Genomic DNA, 19,773 nt, shown 5'->3' on the forward strand with positions numbered 1-19,773 from the left:
TTCAGTTTCCATGTGTTTGATTTTTTTTCCTTGCTTTTTCTGTTGTGGATTTCTACTTTTATGGCTTTATGGTCAGAAAAGATGCTTTGTAATATTTTGATGCTTTGGATTTTGTTAAGGCTTGCTTTATAGCCTAATATGTGGTCTATTCTGGAGAATGTTCCATGTGCTTTGGAAAAGAAAGTATACTTGGCTGCTGTTGGGTGGAGTGTTTAGTATATGTCTATGAGATCCAGTTGGTTGATTGTAGCATTTAGTTCTTCCGTGTCTTTGCTGAGCTTCTTTCTGGATGTTCTGTCCTTCACTGAAAGTGGTGTGTTGAAGTCTCCTGCTATTACTGTGGAGCTGTCTGTCTATCTTTTCAGTACTGTTAGAGTTTGTTTTATGTATTTTGGAGCCCTGTGGTTGGGTGCATAAATATTTATTATAGTTATGTCCTCCTGGTGTATTGACTTTTCATCATTTTATAGTGTCCTTCTTTACCCTTTGTGGTGGATTTTACTTTAAAGTCTATTTTGTCAGAGATTAATATCACCACTCCTGCTCTTTTTTGAGTGTTGTTTGCTTGTTATATTTTTTTCCATCCTTTGAGTTTTTGTTTGTGTCTTTAAGTCCAAGACGTGTCTCTTGTAGGCAGCGTATAGACAGATGGTGTTTTTTTATCTAGTCTGCCACGCTCTGTCTCTTTATTGGTGCATTTAGTCCATTTATATTCTGTGTAATTATTGATAGGTATGAGTTTAGTGCTGTCATTTTGATTTTTTTTTGTGTTGTTCACAGTTCCTTTGTTCCACTTAATTTTCTGTGCTGACTTGTTTTTCTTTATGTATTTTCTTTTCATCTTTTTCATTGTTGCTGATTTTGTGTTTGCTGAGTCTTTATATTTTTCTAGTTTTTTATTTTGACTTGTAGGATTGTTAGTTTCCTTTGTGGTTACCTTACTATTTACCTCTATTTTTCTAAGTTTATACCAGTCTTTTATTTCTTTATATCGCCCTGATTTCCTCTCCGTATGAAAAATCTGTCTACATTGTTTAAGTCCCTCTTTTTTGTTTTAGCGGTTTCCTCTTTTACATATTGACATCTGTTTCCCTATTTTCAGTGTTTTAGCTTTATTTTTGTGACTTCCCTATCTGGGTTGATATCTGGTTATTCTGTCCTGTGTTCTAGTCTTGGGTTGTTACTGATGTTACTGATTTTCTAACCGGAGGACTCCCTTTAGTATTTCTTGTAATTTTGATTTGTTTTTTGCAAATTCCCTAAACTTCTGTTTATCTGGAAATGCACTAATTTTGCCATCATATTTGAGGGACAGTTTTGCTGGATATATAACTCTTGGCTAGCTGTTTTTTTCCTTCAACACTTTATATATGTCATTCCATTGCCTTCTTGCCTGCATGGTTTCTGCTGAGTAGTCCGAGTTTATTCTTATTGACTCTCCTCATTAGATGACTTTTCATTTATCTATAGCTGCTCTTAAACTTCTCTATCTTTGGTTTTGGCAAGTTTGATTATAATATGTCTTGGTGACTGTCTTTTGGGATCTACCTTATGTGGGGTTCGATGAGCATCTTGGATATATATCTTGTCATCTTTCACGATAGCAGGGAAGTTTTCTGCCAACAAATCTTCAACAATTCCCTCTGTATTTTCTGTTATTCCCCCCACCCTCGTTCTGGTACTCCAGTCACTCGTAGGCTATTCCTCTTGATACAGTCCCACATAATTCTTAGCGTTTCTTCATTTTTTTAAATCCTTTTATCTGATTTTTCCTCAAATAAATTGGTGTCGAGTGCTTTATCTTCAATCTCACTAATTCTGACTTCCATTCCCTCAATTCTGCTCCTATGACTTTCTATTGAGTTATCTAATTCACAATTTTATTGTTAATGTTCTGAATTTCTGATTGCTGTCTCTCTGTGGATTCTTGCAGCCTGTTAAATTTGTCATTATGCTCTTCTCTAATCTTTTTAATGTTCTCTATTGCGTGTTCTGCGTTTTGCTTAATTTCCTTCCTAATTTCTTGAAGAGTTCTGTATATTAATCTTTAGTATTCTGCCTCTAGTAATTCTAAGAAATTTTCCTCCTCTGGAAAATTTCTAGATTCTTTATTTTAGGAGCTTGCTGAAGCCATCATGGATTGCCTCTTTATGTGATTTGATACTGACTGTTGTCTCTGAGCCATCAATAGGTTATTATATTTATCTATTTTATGTTTGCTTACTGTGTTATGTCCTAGCTTCTTGTTTTGTTTTGATATGCCCAAATAGGCTGTTCGTATGAGCTAGTTTGGTTATTGGCACCTTTGAAGCTCTAATGTCCTGTCATCAGGTGGTTAGATCTGTTACTAGGTATGTGAGCTCAGGACTCCACCCACTCTTCCTGTATGGATTTAGTTCAGGTGCCCAGGTAGATAGCCACCAAGTGTGTGGTGTAGGCTCTCACTTACAGTCCTTGACAGGCATGAGTGATTGGTGTAGGCACAGGCATCTGGCTGCAGCAGGGGGACATACTCTGGGCAAGGCAGGGGGCTGACAGCTGCCCTTGAGTGTCCAGGAGGAAGGCGTGTCCCTGTCCCCTAGACAGCATAGATAGGTGGGTTTTGCAGCTGGACTATGAGCACCTAATGCTGTTGGCTGTAAGGACTGGGGGGCACATCTTATTCATAGGCTCGTATCACAGTTGGTTAAGTGGTATGGGTGGAGCCACCAGTCCGCAGACCCCTGATGTGGGTAGGTGAAGACCCTGCTTAATGGGCAGAGCAGTGTCAATTGTCAAGAACCTGCCACTTCACAGCTGAAACAATTGAAGTTAGAGTTCCAGTATATACCTTGTTGTACTGTAGTAATGAGGGCCTATGCTGTTGAGACGGGTCCACACAAGTCTATGCAGGGGGAAAGGCACTCAAAGTCCGTGGATCCTTTATGCCTGTCCCTAGGCAAAGGAGCTGTGCCTACCCTGGGTTCCTGGTTTAGGGAGGCCGGCAGTTTATTTTTTCCTGTTTGCTAATTTATTTACTCTCCAAGGCAGGGAGAATGGCTCAGGGTGTGTGATGGACCTTACTTCCAGCCCAGGGGACTCGGCAATTGCTGAAGCCAGTCCGGGACCCAGTGCAGAGCAGAGAGTGGGGAGGTAAATGGGAGAGAGGTTTTTCCCTAAGGGGGGTGTTTTTGATCCACGCGGTACTTACCTTTCGCTGATGAGGGCTGCTTCTTGCTGGTTCTGGGTGGCCATGTAGACTCTTAGCAGCTTGGTCTCTCCCAGTGCAGAAAACGCGCCTCCCGAGCACCGCTGCTTGCCTGCCTCACTGCTCACCCATGAGCTTCTCAGGCCTGAAGGGCTCAGGCACTCACCAGGTCAGATCTGGCAACTTCTCACTGCTTCCGAAATGTCTTTCCCTCCTCATGCCTCTCAGGCCGGTTCCTCAACCCTGCCTTTGATGTTCAGGGCTCCCAGTTTGCCATGTATAATAGAATCATTTGTTTTTTAGGGTCTTTGTTATAAGAGGGTCCACCAGAAGTGTCTGACTACTCGGATGTCTTGGCCCCGCCTCTGAATTTTTTGTTGATACCATGTGTTTTCACTAATGGAATGCATATTGAATCATTGAGTGTTTTTGAATTTTTGGTAGGTACTATGGATTTTTTTCTTGCATCATCCCACCAACTCTACCCTCAGAGTCCAGAGAGACATATGTGTCCCACTAATTCTACTCCCCCCACCGCCGCCCAGAGTCCAGTGGAGTCCAGGGGGACACATATGTCCCAAAAAACTTTTTATCAAAATCTGTATTTTTCATACCAAAAGCATTGATTCAGCACCACCTCATACAACACCTTGTAAAAACAGTAATTTGTGGCACACCCCCTTTGTTTCCCTTTTAAACTGTCATACAGGTCTCTGCCTGCTGGGAAAGCAATTTCACAATAAATTCCAGAGGCAGAAAATATAGGTGGGCAAGCGTTTATCCCAAACCAAAAAACCAAACCTGTTCCCATCGAGTTGATTTGCCTCATAGTGATCTTATAGAACACAGTAGAACTGCCCCATAGGGTTTCCAAGGAGCAGCTGGTGGATTCAAACTGCCAACCTTTTGGTTAGCAGCCAAGCTCTTAACCACTGTGCCACCAGAGCTCCACTGTATAGTCCAACAGTCATGAAAATGTTAATTGCAGTGTAGCCCTGGGCAAGCTGCTTTGCCTCTCTGGGCCAGTCTCCTTGGGCTGAAACCTGACTGGCCGGATTCCAGAGCCCTGCTTGTGCTGGTCCTCTCTCTGAGCCCTCTCGACTCCCTCCCCCAGGATGTTAGTGACCACCATTACTAAGTGTCATGGATTGAATTGTGTCCCCCCAATATGTGTGTTGGAATTCTAACCCCTGTTCCTGTGGATGTGATCCTGTTTGGAGATAGGGTTTTCTTTGTTATGTGAATGATGTCATACCAATGTTGGGTTTGCCCTAAACCTAATCACATCTGAGTTATAAAAAGACCAGAACAAACACAGAAGCACACACAGGGGGAAGATGGATGCCAAGGAACAGCAAGGAATGCCTGGGGCTACTAACAAGGAAGGAATCAACATGGCTGAGACCGTAATTTGGACTTTTACCCTCTAGAAGTGTGAGAAAATACATTTGTGTTCTTCAAAGCCACGTGCTTGTGTTACTTGTGTTATAGCAGCACGTCTCCTACTTCTCTGCTGGGCAGCCCCTTCGTGTTACTAGAAAACCCTTCAGTGCCCTTACCCTATCCCCTTTGCAAGACTTTCATTATTGTTGAGTTGTCAGTTCCCTGAACAGAGAAAGAGGTGACAGGTGTGTTCCTGGGCAGGAGGAGTTGCTTGCCTTGGGAAGAAAAGGGTGGTATAGAGCTAGGATATGGAGGGAGGCTGAGACAAGATACATGAACCAGGGCCTCCTGAAGCCCAGGTGAAGTGGAATACTGTTATGGATTGAATTGTGTCTCCCTAAAATATGAATTGTAAATCCTAACCCCTATACCTGTGTTTGTAATCCCGTTTGGGAATGAATTTTCTTTGTTATGTTAATGAGACAGGATTAGCGTAGACTGTGTCTTAAATATTGAGATGAAATGAGATTAAACAAGCAAGCAAGAATGCAGAGATGGGGGAAGATAGATGCCATGCCACAAGAAGATTCACCAAGGAGCTGAGAAACAAGGACCTTCCCCAGAGCCGATGGAGAGAGAAAGACTTCCCCTAGAGCAGCCCCCTGAATTCAGATTTATAGCCGCCTAAACTGTGAGAGGAGCCTTGGTGGCACAGTGGTTAATAGCTCAGCTGCTAGCCAAAAGGTTGGCAGTTCAATTCCACCAACCGCTCCTTGGAAACTCTATGGAGCAGTTCTACTCTGTCCTATAGGGTCGCTATGAGTCAGAAACAACTTGACAGCAATGGTTTTTTTTCTGTTTTTTTTTTTTGCAACAGGTGTTTTTTTGGTTAAACTGTGAGAAAATAAATGTCTGCTTGTTTAAGCCACCTACCTGTGGTATTTTTGTTATAGCAGCACTAGATAACTAAGACAGATATCCTGCCTACTTCCAGGAGGGCTGTGACAGGGTTTGGCTCCCAGTGAATGTCAAAGAGGAAGGATGTGTCTCGATTCTTACTCCTGTGTCTTTGGCTCAGATGGGTGTGGCTTTGCTTCCACCATCCAGCAAACTGATGCTTGATGTGTCACTGTCTAACCTACCATGGATTTTAGTTATTTATCTGATTTGCCTGCCTCCCCCTCTGAAATGTAAGCTCCATGAGGGCAGGGACTGCTGTCTGTTTTTTTGCCTCATATTTCTGTTCTGAAAGAATAAAACATTACATATATAGATGAAGACCTCTTAAAATTTTTTTTTAACGTGGTAGAAATACATATAACACAACATTTGCCAATTCAATGGTTTTAACATGTACAATTCAGTGACACTGATTGCATTAATCATGTTGTACCACCCTCTCTAGTATCCATTGCCAAATTTGTCATCACCATAAACAGATATTCACTGCTTCCTAAACAGTGGCCCTCCTTTTCTCCCTCCTCCTGCCCCTGCTCACCTCTAATAAACTTGGGTCTCTATGCATTTGCCAATTCTCAGTTGTTGCCTGTTCTATTCACTACTGAATTTTCAGGGTTAAAGAGCTCAGCTGCTAACTGAAAGGTTGGCAGTTCGAACCCACCAGCTGCTCCGTGGCAGAAAGATGTGGCAGCCTGCTTCCGTAAAGATTATAGCCTTGGAAACCCTATGGGGCAGTTCTACTCTGTCCTACAGGGTTGCTATGAGTCAGAATCGACTTGACAGCAGTGGGTTTTGTTTGGTATATCAAAAGAACCCCACTGCTGTTAAGTCGATTCTAATTCAGAGACCCTTTAGGACAGAGTAGAACTGCCTCGTAGTTATGGGAGCAGACTGCCACATCCTTCTCCCTTGGAGTGGCTGTCGGGTTCAAACTGCCAACATTTTGTTTAGCAGCTTTAACCACTGTGCCAACCGGGCTCCTTATAGTAAGTGCTTAATAAATGTTTGTTGAATGAATGAATGCAAGTCTATATCTCTCATGATGCTCTGACTCTCCGTATTACCAGACCTGCCGTCCCCCGGCTGAGCCTGGGTGGGGGAAGCCAGAGGACCTTCGTGGCCTCCTTCATGAGAAACGCTGGGGAAGCTGCAGTGAGCTTTTGAACAGTAACATTTGATGTGTGTTGTGGAAAGATGGCTGTGGCGTCTGCGTGGGGAGCAGAGTGGCAGGGTGATGCTGGAGGCTGGAGCTGGAAGAAGGAGAGGATGATGTTATTCAACACCCAGAGGCACCAGGACCTGAAAAAGTGCTGTCAAAACAGGAAAATGCTGTGAACTTTAGCAAAACTGTCAAGTTCACCAACTTTTTTTTTTCTTTCTTCAGTTAAAGATCTTGCTTGCTTGACTGGTTTTTCCAAACTCCCAGAGCTCCCCTGAAGTCAGTCAATATGGCATTATTGTCATTTGGGGAACAGTAAACCTTTGAAAAATGCCTCTTGATTTCTGGATTTATGGGAATCATTTGAACTGTGGTGAGTCTCGAGGAGCACTTGGAAACAGTGTTTTGATTTTCTCAATAATTTCCTGAGGATCATTAGAAATGAGAATTCAAGAGTGAGGATGGATTTTTCCCATAGGCCGCATACTTGTCCAGAGGCATGATTGATTTGGGCACTTCAATAAGGACTTACGGAGCAGGCAAAGTGTCCACTCAGCAATCCTGAGGCAGCTCATTCCTGGGACTTAACGGGCCTGCTCAGATCCAAACGCCAAAAAGTGTGGGTGAGAGCCCACCTCAGAGTGGGGCATGCTGTGGTTGCCTCGGGGTCAAGGATCTTGTACACATGGCCTTGAGTCCCTTCCCCCCACAACCTTGCCACTGCACAGAACCTAACCGGACCAGGTGAACTTTACATATCCTTCAAATCCTGTAAGATTTTGGGATGTGGGGATCAATTGCCAACTCATTAATTTAGTTTAGACTTTTCTAGTTCAGTGCCTAGGAGTCTCTACCTCTTGCTGTTGCCGTCGAGTCGATTCTGACTCACAGTGACCCTATGGGAAAGTAGAACTTCCCCATAGGGTCTCCAAGGAGCAACTAGTGGATTCAAGCTGTCGACCTTTTGGTTAGCTGCTAAGCTTTTAACCACTGCGCCACCGGAAGTCCCTAGGTGGTGCAAATGTTTAACATGTTTAGCTGTTAAGCGAAAGGTTGGAGATTCAAGTCCGCCCAAAGGTACCTCAGAAGAAAGACCTGGTGATCTACTTCTGAAAAATCAGCCGTTGAAAACCCTATGGGACAGTTTTATTCTAATACACATAGGGTCACCTTGACTCAGAGTCAACTTGATGGCAACTGATTTTTTTTTTTTTTTCTGGTCAGTAGTACCCCAGTGCTGGCTCTGGGAACCTGAAAGTAGGTTAGGTTGGGTTGGTCAAGTCAAAGTCTGGAAAGATGCAAGTAGAGGGAGTGGAAAGAGAACAAACCGGCTTCCCCCTTCTCTTCCTTCTCCAGGGAAGGTGAGCGCAATGGAGTGTATGGCTTTGCTGGCAGGTGTTGATGAGAGGGAAAATAGTGGCTGCCTGAGGCTCTGGTTGGGGTCTTGGCATTGCCATCACTAGGACGCTGGCTTGGTGTCGCTCTTGAGGCAGGTAGGAAAACCTGCCCTCTCACCAGGCTCCTTCCTAGACCCTACCCTCCAGCCGTGTTTCACACACACGCTGCAAGTTCACCCTTTGAGCTCTTGCACAGGCTGTTTCTTCCACCTCACGTGCATTTCCTTCCTCAGACACTTGGCCCGCTCCTACTCATATTTTATATCCAGCTCAGGGGATCCTCCTCCATGCTTCCCAGGCTCTGTCCACCCTCTGTATAGCCCAGATCACATTCCACTGTAATTTTGCCTGTCTCTCTTCCCAAGAAGACTGTGAGCTCTTAGGGGGTATGGACAATGTCTCTTTCATCCTTGTAGCTCCAGAGTCCAGTGCAGGGCCAGGAACATAGTAAGTGGTGGTTGAATTACATTGAGGCATCTGGACTTGGAATTTTCACTGGAAAGTCGATGGGGTTGCAAAGTTCCAAGGTGACCTCACTCAAAGTCTGGCAGCTGGTTCTGGCTGTTGGCTGGGGCTCCTTGGTTCTCCTCCAGGTGGACGCTCATCGTCCAACGAGCAAGACTGGCTTTCTTACATGGTGGTCTCAGGGCAGAAAGGGTGAAAACAGAAACAGCAAGGCCTCTTAAGGTCTGGCCTAGAACTGGCAGGGTAGCCCTTCCATGGAGTTCTATTGGTCACAGCAAGTCACAAGGCCAGCAAGATTCAAAGGGTAAGGAATAGACTCTACTTCTTGATGGGAGGACCTGCAAAGTCACACTGCAGAGGAGCATGGAGGAAACAGTTGGGGCCATCCTTGCAAACAATCTTCCTAGGTCCCTGGGTGGTGCAAAGGGTTTATACTTGGCTGCTAATTGAAAGGTTGGCAGTTTGAACCCACCTAGCAGTGCCATGGAAGAAAGGCCTGGCAATCTGCTTCCATAAAAATCACAGCCAATAAAACCCTATACTCTGTAACACATGGGGTCACCATGAGTTAGAATCGACTCGATGACAAGGGGTTTAGTTTTGGTTTTAGTGCTGTCTGCTCCCATCCCCATGTGCTCTCCCTTTCCTGTGCTGTTGGGGCCTTCACATCCATCCCCCCTTCAGCCCATATCTGCCTGGATGATCTGGTTTAGAGTGGCATCGCTGGGAGATTTTTTTCTCGAAAAGTCACTAGTGCAGGGCTCAGGGAACCTCAGGCCGCTCCTGTTTGTCTCTCTTCCCAGTCCCTTGGGTGATGGCCACATTTGGCCTTGGGTGTCCTGGTGGATGTGGGACACCACAGTTTCCACCCTCTGCACTGCTGGGCTGAGAAGACATCGCTTGGTCTGATACTGCACTCTGGGTGGGACCAGCTTCATTCCTGGGCCTCCTACCTACTTTCTGGTCCTTGCTGCCTGGCCCCAAGGTAAAGACACTTCATCAGCAAGCGATGCTCCTGGCAAGCCTCCAAGGGCCTGGAATGACAGAATAATCCCAGCTAAGTGGGGAAAAACTGCACCTGGGAGCTCAAGGACCGGCTGAGTGTCCAGGGTAATTAAGAAAAATGTGCAAATCATGGTTTCTTCTTGTTCTTAGGGCTGAGAGGTGACTCTGGCCCTGGGAGATGAGCAGCAGCAGAATGTACACCTTGGATTGGGTTCAATTCATCAAAACTTTACTAAGTACTTACCTCAGGCCACCTCAGGACACCCACGGCCAGCTACAAAGTTGTGCACCGACATGGAAGACAGCGTGTTTCAGGAAGTAGGTGAGCCCATGTGAGGGGTGGTTGCTGTTTGGCGGTGCAGGGTGAGGGGAGGAGCTGTGTAGTCAATTAATATCGATGCTAAACAAAATGAGGGTGGGGTGGCAGGAGGTCTGCCTGGGCAGTGAGCTGTGGGCAGAGAGGAAGAGTGGGAAGGGTTTGAGGACGAGAGGAGGGAGATGCTGGACAGAGGAGGGGCCTCAGAGTGTACAGAGGAGGTCAGAAAAGCGACACCAGACGAAAGCCGAGGTCACACTCCTCTCGATGGACCTCCAAGGGAGAATTCTGAAGCGTGATGGGAAATTTAAAAATGCTGAAATCGAAATGATTTCTTTTCCTCAGGAAAAAAAAAGAAAAGCAAGAACCATTTCCTTCCTCCCTTTGATATGTAGCTTTAAATGTGAACAATATGATGGTTAATTTTATGTGCCAACTGTCCGGCTATAGCGCCCGCTTGTTTGGTCAAACGCTAGTCTAGGTATTGCTGTGAAGGTATTTTGTAGATGGGATTAACATTTACAATCAGTTGACTAATAAAGGAGTAAAGGAGATTACCCTCGATAATGTTTGTGGGCCTCATCCAATCAGTTGAAGACCTTAAGAGCCAAAACAGTTTTCCCAGAGATGAAGGAATTCTGCTTCAAGACTGTATAGACATCTTGTCTGAGTTTCCAGCCTGCCGGCCTGCCCTACAATTTCAGACTTGCCCGTCCCCACAAGTGTGTGAGCTGATTCCTTAAAATGTCTCTCTCTACACATGTATATGCAGAGAGAGAAAGAGTGATGCAAACGGTTAACATGCTCAGCAGCTAACAGAAAGGTTGGAGGTTCAAGTCCCCCAGAGGTGCCTTGGAAGAAAGGCCTGGCACTCTACTTCCAAAAAACTAGCCATTGAAAACCCTATGGAGTTCTACTTTGACACACATGGGGTTGCCATGAGTTGGAATATAGAATATATATTTCCTATTGGTTCTGTTCTCTGGAGAACCCCGATACAAACAATATATAAACACTTTGTAGGGAAAAATAGACACGTACGTATGTTTATTAGTGAATGAAGCAATAAAAATCAACCAGCAACATCCACCCTGACCTTTCAACCACCATCTTGTCCCCTGCAGGAATTCTTGCCCACGGGGTGCTCCACACGGTGACTTTCTTTAATCCAGGGCCTCATCCATGTGGCTCTGCCCATGTTCTCACCACGGTGAGGCAGGAGGAGGTCACTATTTGTGATCTGTTTGCCCTTACCAGTGGGGCTTATAACCTATGTGTTTCCTCCAGGGAGGGCCACCTTTTGCTGTTTCTTTATCCAAATTAAACAACAACAAAAACCCAGCAACATTGGGAATTAAAGGAGCCCATGAAGCACAATATCCAACGCTCCAGGACAATGGCCATGGGCCTGGGGAAGAGGGACAATGCCACAGGGAAATTTTTCCAGTTGTGCTGTGAATAGCATCGTGCCTTCTGTATCTTCAATCTGCCAACACAGACCCAAAATGTTGGCAGGCAGTTTAAACCATCAACTGAATTCAAAAAATCATAAAATGACTATGCATAAATTGAGAGCTGAGTGGATAAGCAAAAGCATGGAATCCTGAAAGAGTGTGGATTGTCTGGTTGGGGTTGAGGGAGTACAGTGCAATGGGTTTCTCATATATACAGCCTTTCTGGCCCTGGGTTTGTAATTCTGCCAAAAATGATTGGTTGGGCTGCAGTCTGCTTTGTGATTGGTCTATGTTACTCACCTTGCAGGGATTGGTCGGTTTACTAGTCAGAAAATTGCTGTGTAAAATCACCGAATAGGATTGAATGACTTGTGATCCACTGAGGAATTGGTTGGTTGTGGTCCTGCTAGGAGGGCCATGCCTTGAAATTGACAAGGAGTTAGTTTGTATAAGTGGTTTTTAGAGAGAGGGGAGGAGGGAACCTCAATACCAAGAAGAGCCTGGAGTGGAGTGGTTTAAACCTGAGGTTCGTGCATGGGTGACTTCCTAATACAGCTGTAATATGGGTTAAGGGCTGTAACACTGAGGAAGGTGAGAGGCCCTGAAGGGGCCCTGCAGTGGAGCCCGTGGTGAGCAACTTGGTGGGTGAGAGGGTCTACATAGCTTAACAGGCTGCTACACTGGCTATGAGCTGGACCAGTTAGCAGCAGAGAGACCTAACAGCAGAGAAGTCTGATGGCAGAGAAGCCTACACAGTTGAGACAGGGCCTGTGTGCCTGAGAGAGGGTTTGCATGGCTGCAGAGGGCCTGCATGGCTGAGCATCTTGCTACGCAGGCTATGAGCTGGTCAAGTTAGCAGCAGAGAAGCCAATGGCCGGGAGGCTGATGGTGGAGAGGCCTAACAGTAGAGAGGCCCCACAACAGAGAGCAACTGAGAGAGCTGTCCTGGTTGGAAGGTGTTCTGCATTAAAGAAGGGAAGGACATGCTCTCCACTTTGGAGGAGGCTTCCAGACATTGCCTATGTGCTTCCGAATCCTTATGCTGAGTTATTCCTGTTACTTCCAGGTTGATCTTGATTCCGAGTTTTAGCCTGTTATTTCCCTAATAAACCATGTAACAGTGAGTATGGTCTGTGAGTTCTGTGTGGCCATTGCAATGAATGATCAAATCCTGCAGAGAAGTACAGCATGCTGTGGGGGAAGTAGGTGGTGTCAGAAATGGTGAAGAAGTGGGAAGGTAGAGATATATCTGACCTCTGCCTCATAGGAACCAGCTTTGTGCTGATCCTGATTCTTATCCCTCATAAATGTAAATAATTCTTTACGCCTCACTACAGGGAGTATGGGGCAGGAGGAATGGGTAAAAAGGGAAAGGAAACAAAAAAACCAAAGCTGTTGCCGTCAAGTCAATTTTGACTCACAGCGACGCTATAGGACAGGGTAGAACTGCTCCATAGGGTTTCCAAAGAGTGGCTGGTAGATTCGAACGGCTAACCTTTTGGTTAGCAGTCAAACATAGCGACCCTATAGGACAGAGCAGAACCGCTCCACAGGGTTTCCGAGGAGAGGTTGATGAATTTAGACTGCCAATCTTTTGGTTAGCAGCCATAGCTTTTAACCACTGTACCACCAGGGCTCCAAGAAGGGGAGCTAGTGTCTGTCAAATACCTACTATGAGCTGAAATCCTGGTAGGTGCCTTTCATAGCTTATCTAACTCCCACAACAATCTTGTGAGTTAGGAATTCTTATTCCTATGAACCAATTGAGGAAAGTGAAGCCCAAAGTCTAAACTGTTAATTAGTTGGGGAATGAGGACTTGAAATTAGTCTGGATGATTCCAGAATCAACATTCTTTTCACTCCATCGCATTCAGGCTGTGTCTGCCCCAGACTTTACTCCATGAGCCACAGCAACCATTGAGGGGTTTGAAGCAGTGGGGCGCCATGGTCAGAAATGAGTTTGAACAAGAACTTTCTGGTAGTGGGGTAGTGGGGTGGCTGGTGGATGGGAAGGAGAGTGTCCGGAGGCAGAGAGACATGTTCTGAGGTTGTTGCTATAGACTCATAAGAAATGGTGCCTGGATGAGAGTAGAGGGAAGGGAAGAGAATATCTTAAACATATTTTATTATATCTTAAAAAAATATATCTTAGACGATCTTAAACATAATATATTAAACATATTCATACATTGTCTAATTTAATCCTTAAAGATCATATTTGGAGGCAGGATTTACCATTTCTGTTTTATAGTAACTTGCCCAAAGTCATGTGACCTGAAAGTTCACAGCCAGGATCTGAACTCAGTTCATAAGATTCAAAAGCATCTGCAATTTTCTCTAAACCACACTATGAGAGCTCGCACATGGGTGGTGCAGATCGGTTCAAATGTTAGGAGAAAGAGAAGGTGCAGAAGCTTTTGAGGTGTAAGCCTTGGTGGTGGCATCCTTACTCTGAGTGAGAGATACCAGGAGGGAACATGTTAGGAACCAGCAGGGCATCACGTGGAAATGCTTAACCAGCAGCTGGAAGTTCTGGTTCTGTAGCCTGGAGGTTACTGATGGGGACATTAGTTTGAGGGTCATCAGGTGTATTAGTTTTCTAGAGCTGCTGTAACAAAACAGAGTCCCTGGGTGCCACAAACCACAAAGCGCTTGACTAGTAGCTGAAAGGTTGATGGTTCGAACCCACCCAGAGGCACCTTGGAAGACAGTCCTGGTGATCTGTTTCCGAAAGATCACAGCCTTGAAAACCCTATGGAGCAGAGTTCTACTTTGACACACATGAGGTTGCCATGAGTTGGAGCTGACTTAATGGCAACTGACAACAACAACAAAGCCATACCAAAGTACAACAGACTGGGTGGCTTATAAAAACCAAAACCAAATCCATTGCCATCAAGTCATTTCTGACTCATAGCGATGCTATAGGACAGAGTAGAACTGCCCCATAGTGTTTTCAAGGAGTGCCTGGTGGATTTGAACTGCCCACCTTTTGGTTAGCAGCCATAGCTCTTAACCTACTACGCCACCAGGGTTTCCAAGGGTGGCTTATAGGAACAGAAATTTATTGTCTCACAGTTCTGGAGGCTAGATATCTGTATCCAGGGTGTTGCCAGGGCCATATTCTCTCCAAAGGCTGTTTCTCTGGTCGCTCCCAGCTTCTGGTAGCCTCAGGCATTCCTTGGCTTGCAACTGCAGCATAACTCTGATGTCACATGGTGATCATCCCTCTGTCTCTCTGTGTCTCTTCTCCTCTAAGGATCACACTCAAATTGAATTAGGACCCACCCTACTCTGGTATGACCTCCTGTTAACTTAATTGATAACATCTTCAAAGACCCTATTTCCAAACAAGGTAACATTCATAGGACTTCAGCGTAAAATTTTGGGAGACACAATTCAATCCATAACATCGAGGTAGATGTGATACCTGAAACAAGGAGAATGAAGAGATGAAGAAGAGAAGAGAGGAGAGATGAGGGAAGGAAAAGGAAAAAGAGAGGAGAGGTGAAGAGAGATACTGATGGGACCCAAGGGGAGGCCGGGGCTCAGGAGTCAAAAGGAGGCAGTGGGAACTTGTGAAGGAGACAGAGGGTGGGAAGCCAGGGAGGTGGAGAAGAGACAGAGATAATGGCACCAAGAAAGTCAAATGTGGAAAGAGCATGAAGAATGAGGTGATTAACAGTCAAATGCTGCAGAGAGCGAGGAGGAAGCAGCGACCCTATGCCCCCATTTGACCCCAGAAGGAGGGTGTCAATGGTGGCCTTGGAGAGCTGGGGAGGAAGGAGGGCTCCAGCCCTGTGCAGATGCCTTGGGTGGGAGTTGCCTTGGAGTCTCCCTTGAGAGGTCTTCCATGAAGATTCACACCAGGATTCTATAGGCAACTTCTTTTTGTGGCAAGTTATTTTTGCTGTTCACCCACGTGGTTGTGCCTGGTAATTATAGGGTAAAAGGAATTAAGAAAGACATAATTTCTCCCCGTCAAAGCCTGTTTTACATCTCCACCTCGCACTGGCAAGCGAGGCTTTCTGCCTTCACAGGTGCCACTTTGATTTCACTCACGTAGGAAAGGAATTTGAAACACTTTCAAAGTGATTAAAGAGAGGAAGCTATTGCAAATCTGGGCTAAATGCAATAATCACATTAACTGTTTATAGCCCTGGGGCTTTCAAGAGGGGAGTTCGTGGGCTAGCTGGGTGGTAAGGGTGGGGCTGGGGTGGTCAGAGCAGTGGAGGCAGAGGTATCGACGGCTGTGCAGGTGCATTGGAGACAGAGCTGTAGGTGGAGCGGTGGCTCAGATGTGGGTGCAGGTGGGAGAGGGCCCAGAAAATAATAATATGAATAATAATAATTATTATTATTATATTATTGTTGTTAATTGTCCATGAGTTGGTTCTGACGCATGGTGACCTTACGTGTAACAGAATGAAATGTTGCCCGGTCCTGCACCATCTTCATGATCGTTAGGATGTTTGAGTCCATTGTTGCCACTAGTATTAAAAACCAAACCAAACTCATTGCTATCCAGTTGATTCCAACTGCTGGAGACTTCATGTGTGTTACAGAGTAGAATTGCTTGGATTTTCTTGACTGTAATCTTTATGGAAGCAGATCATCAGGTCTTTCTTTCTCGGTGCCACTGGGTGGGTTTGAACTGCCAATCTTTAGGATAGTAACTCATTGCCGTTAGGTCCATTCTGACTCACAGTGACCCTATAGGACAAAGCAGAGCTGCCCCATAGGGTTTCCAAGGAGCAGCTGGTGGATTCCAACTGCCGACCTTTTGGTTAGCAGCTGTGTTCCTAACCGTTGCTGTTTGCATCACCCAGGAGCCTTGGCTGTTATAGCTATGATTTATTGAGTGTTTACCACTCACCCAGTGTTGTCCCCTCTAACCTTCACTAGAGCCTAGTGGGGTGGGCATTACGATCCTCCTAATAAGGACACTGAGGTCCAGAGATGTTCGGTCTCATATTGAAGATCCACACCTAGGAAGTGGCCGAGTTTGGATATGGATTCAGTCCTGTCTGATTATAAGAACCACTCAGCCTTTGCCCTCACAGTGCAGGGTCTATGTCTGCTCACTATGGCACCCCAAGGAGTCCTTTGATCATTTTCAGCAAAACTGACCTCAAACTCTGGACACGGACTAGATTTATTATCTTACAGTTTGGAAGTTTAAAATGGGTTGCCAGGACTGTGTCCTCCATGCGTCTGTCAGTTTATTGTACTGTGGGGGCTTGCATGTTCCTGTGATGCTGGAAGCTATGCCACCAGTATTCAAATACTAGCAGGGTCACCCATGGCAGACGGGTTTCAGTGGAGCTTCCTGACTAAGACAGACTAGGAAGAAGGACATGGTGGTCTACTTCTGAAAAGAATTAGCCAGTGAAAACCTTATGAATAGCAGTGGAACATTGTCTGATATTGTGCCAGAAGATGAGCCCCTCAGGTTGGAAGGCACTCAAAAGATGACTGGGGAAGAGCTGCCTCCTCAAAGTACAGTTGACTTTAATGATGTGATGGAGTCAAGCTTTCAGGACCTTCGTTTGCTGATGTGGCACAACTGAAAAGGAGAGGAAACAGCTGCAAACATCCATTAATAATTGGAACCTGGAATGTATGAAGTATGAATCTAGGAAAATTGGAAATCGTCAAAAATGAAATGGAATGCATTAAGATGGATATCCTAGGCATTAGTGAGCTGAAATGGACTGGTATTGGCCATTTTGAATTGGACAATCATATGATCTACTATTCCGGGAATGACAACTTGAAGAGGAGTGGCATTGCATTCGTTGTCAAAAAGAACATTTCAAGATCTATCCTGAAGTACAACGCTGTCAGTATAGGATAATATCCATAGGCCTATAAGGAACACCAGTTATTACGACTATTATTCAAATTTATGCACCTACCACTAAGGCCAAAGATGAAGAAATTGAAGATTTTTTACCAACTTCTGCAGTCTGAAATTGATTGGACATGCAGTCAGGATGCACTGATAATTACTGATGATTGGAATGCAAAAGTTGGAAACAAAGAAGAAGGGTCGGTAATTGGAAAATATGGCCTTGGTGATAGAAATGATGTTGGAAATCGCATGATTGAATTTTGTAAGACCAACATAAATGGTGACTATACGCATGGACCTCACCAGATGGAATACACCATAATCAAATCAACTACATCTGTGGAAAGAGATGATGGAAAAACTCAATATCATGTCAGAACGAGGCCAGGGGCAGACTGTGGATCAGACCATCAATAACTCATATGCAATTTCAAGTTGAAACTTAAGAAAATTAGAACAAGTCCATGAGAGCCAAAGTACAACCTTGAGTGTATCCCACCTGAATTTAGAGACCATCTCAAGAATAGGTTTGACACGTTGAACACTAATGACTGAAGAAGACCAGACGAGTTGTGGAATGACATCAAGGACATCATACATGAAGAAGACAAGAGGTCATTAAAAAGACAGGAGAGAAAGAAAAGACCTAAATGGATGTCAGAAGAGACTCTGAAACTTACTCTTGAATGTTAGGTAGCTGAAGCAAAAGGAAAAAAAAAAAAGATAAAGTAAAAGAGCTGAACAGAAGATTTCAAAGGGCAGCTCCAGAAGACAAAGTAAAGTATTATAATGACATGTATAAAGACCTGGAGATAGAAAACCAAAAGGGAAGAACATGCTCAGCATTTCTCAAGCTGAAAGAACTGAAGAAAAAAATTCAAGCCTCAAGTTGCAATACTGAAGGATTCCACAGGGAAAATATTAAATGACGCAGGAAGCATCAAAAGAAGATGGAAGGAACACACAGAGTCACTATACCAAAAAGAACTGGTCAACATTCAACTGTTTCAGATCAGGAACCGATGGTACTGAAGGAATAAATCCAAGCTGCACCAAAGGCACTGGCAAAAAACAAGGCTCCAGGAGTTGATGGAATACCAACTGAGATGTTTCAACAAATGGATGCAGTGCTGGAAATGCTTGCTGGTCTACGCCAAGAAATTTGGAAGACAGCTACCTGGCCAACCGATTGGAAGAGATCCATATTTATGCCTATTCCAAAGAAAGGTGATCCCACCAAATGTGGAAATTATTGAACAGTATCATTAATATCACATGCAAGCAAAATTTTGCTGAAGATCATTCAAAAGTGGTTGTAGCAGTATATTGACAGGGAACTGCCAGAAATTCAAACCAGATTTAGAAGAGGGCGTGGAACCAGGGATATTACTGCTGATGTCAGATGGATCCTGGCTGAAAGCAGAGAATGCCTGAAAGATGTTTATCTGTGTTTTATTGACTATGCTAAGGCATTCAACTGTGTGGCTCATAACAAATTATGGGTAACGTTGTGGAGAATGGGAATTCCAAAACAATTGTGCTCATGAAGAATCTGTACGTAGATCAAGAGGCAGCCATTCGAACAGAACAAGGGGATACTCCATGGTTTAGAGTCAGGAAAGGTGTGTGTCAGGGTGGTATCCTTTCACCATACCTATTCAATCTGTATGCTGAGCAAATAATCTGAGAAGCTGGACTATATGAAGAAAATGGGGCATCAGGATTGGAGGAAGACTCCTTAATAACCTGTGTTATGCAGATGACACAACTTGGCTTGCCGAAAGTGAAGAAGATTTGAAGCACTTACTGATGAAGATCAAAGACCACAGCCTTCAGTATGGATTACACCTCAACATAAAGAAAACAAAAGTCCTCACAACTGGACCAATTAGCAACACCATGATAAACAGAGAAAAGATTGAGGTTGTCAAGGATTTCATTTTACTTGGATCCACAATCAACATCAATGGAAGCAGCAGTCAAGAAATCAAGAGACACATTGCATTGGGCAAATTGTCTGCAAAAGACCTCTTTAAAGTGTTGAAAAGGAAAGATGTCACCTCGACAACTAAGGTGCTCCTGACCCAAGCCATGGTGGTTTCAATTGCCTCATATGCAGGCACAAGCAGGACAATGAATAAGGAAGATGGAAGAAAAATTGACGCCTTTGAATTATGGTGTTGGCGAAGAATATTGAATATACCACGGACTGCCAAAAGAACAAACAAATCTGTCTTGGAAGAAGTACAACCAGAATGCTCCTTAGAAGCGAGGATGGTGAGACTTCATCTCACATACTTTGGATATGTTACCAGTTTCTGGAGAAGGACATCATGCTTGGTGAAGCAGAGGGTCAGCAAAAAAGAGGAAGACCCTCAAAGAGATGGGTTGACACAGTGGCTGCAACAATGGGCTCAAGCATAGCAACAATCTTGAGGATGGCACAGGACCAGGCAGTATTTTGTTCTGTTCTGCACAGGGTCGCTATGAGTTGGAACCGATTCAATGGCACCTAACGACAATAGGACGGTGTTTCTTCTGGAGGCTTTAGGGGAGAATCCATTTCCTTGCCTTTTCCAGCTTCTAGAGACTG

The sequence above is a fragment of the Trichechus manatus genome, unplaced genomic scaffold (assembly GCF_000243295.1).
Source record: "Trichechus manatus latirostris isolate Lorelei unplaced genomic scaffold, TriManLat1.0 scaffold00040, whole genome shotgun sequence".
NCBI lineage: Eukaryota > Metazoa > Chordata > Mammalia > Sirenia > Trichechidae > Trichechus > Trichechus manatus.